Here is a 1310-nt window from a genome sequence, read left to right on the forward strand (position 1 = left end):
GGGCCACCACAAAACTTCGCGACCAACGTTCAACTGCATGAACCGACATCCCGGAGTTGGTCGATCTTCTTGGCTAGAAGCTCCACTTGAGCTGCCAAGGTTGCTGTAGAGTCCACTTGGTTGACCACTCCCTGTCTTCCTGGTCGGCTCCTAGAGGATTGCCATTGATAGTTGTTCATGGCCATTTCCTCTATCAGGTTCTAAGCCCTCGCGCCCATCGCTTAGCGCCCACCGCAGCATCCACCATCTGCCTCGTTGCAAGGTTCAACCCGCTGTAGAAGGTCTGAACCTGTATCCACACTCGCAATCCGTGATGTGGGCAGCATCTCAAAAGATCTTTAAATCTCTCCCATGCATCGTACATGCTTTCATCATCAAACTGCACAAAAGAAGATATGTCATTTCTAAGGTAGTGATCGTCTGTTATGGAAGAGATTGCAGCCATCTCTTTGCTCTGTCCCTCAAGGAAAATGAAACAATCTCAGCCGAATGGCATCATCGGTTGTTCCATTTATTTTGAATGTGTCACAAATCTCCAAAAAGTTGGAGATATGTGCATTGGGATCCTCGCTGGGCAATCCTCCAAACTGCACGCTTTGTTGTATCATCTGGATAACATTGGCCTTTATCTCAAAATTGTTAGCCGCTATAGCAGGTCTGACTATACTCGTTTTTGTCCCATCTAAAGAGGGTCGAGCAAACTCGTACATAGTCCTTTGATCATCATCGGCCTGGGGGTTGAGGTTCTCCATCGCGTCAGTTCCGTGAACCTGAACCGTAACTCTATCCTCCTCCTCAACTGCCTGCAAACGTCGTCTCAATAATCTGAAAGAGCGCTCCGGGTCAGATAAGGGTGCTATTGGATCAGGGTTAGAGCTCTTGGTCATATACTACCTGAAACCGACAACCAAACAACCACCAATCAATCAAAAAAAATATAACAATAAATGATAATAAAAATAAAGAATAAATGAATAAACAAATAATGACTAAATTAACACAAAAACAATTCACTCTAGTTCACCGTTACTATTCCCCGGCAACGGCGCCAAAAACTTGATGGGCTCTTTATGCAACCTACACCTAAGGCAGTGAACCTACCAATGCAGCCTAGCATTAGTGAGTATCAAGGTCGTATCCCTGGAGATCGGGTGAACCTAGAGTTACTACTGTTTGCTATGTTATCTAGTCTGAAATAGGGTGTGAAAGTTCTAACGTACCAGCTAATGGTTATAAGTGCAAATAAGTAAATGAAGAACAATGGATAATCAAAAGACAATTGCAAAGAGAGAAACAAACCTAAAAAGGAG

General features: G+C 44.1%; 1 non-coding gene across 1 annotated transcript; it reads left to right on the top strand.

The window, feature by feature from the left end:
* The first annotated feature begins 305 nt into the window (after positions 1 to 305).
* Positions 306 to 412, top strand: LOC125369707. The gene has a single exon (XR_007215383.1). It is a non-coding gene; the product is annotated as a small nucleolar RNA R71 (small nucleolar RNA).
* Positions 413 to 1310: the final 898 nt, after the last annotated feature.

The sequence above is a fragment of the Ricinus communis genome, chromosome 3, assembly GCF_019578655.1.
Source record: "Ricinus communis isolate WT05 ecotype wild-type chromosome 3, ASM1957865v1, whole genome shotgun sequence".
NCBI classification, from domain to species: Eukaryota; Viridiplantae; Streptophyta; class Magnoliopsida; order Malpighiales; family Euphorbiaceae; genus Ricinus; species Ricinus communis.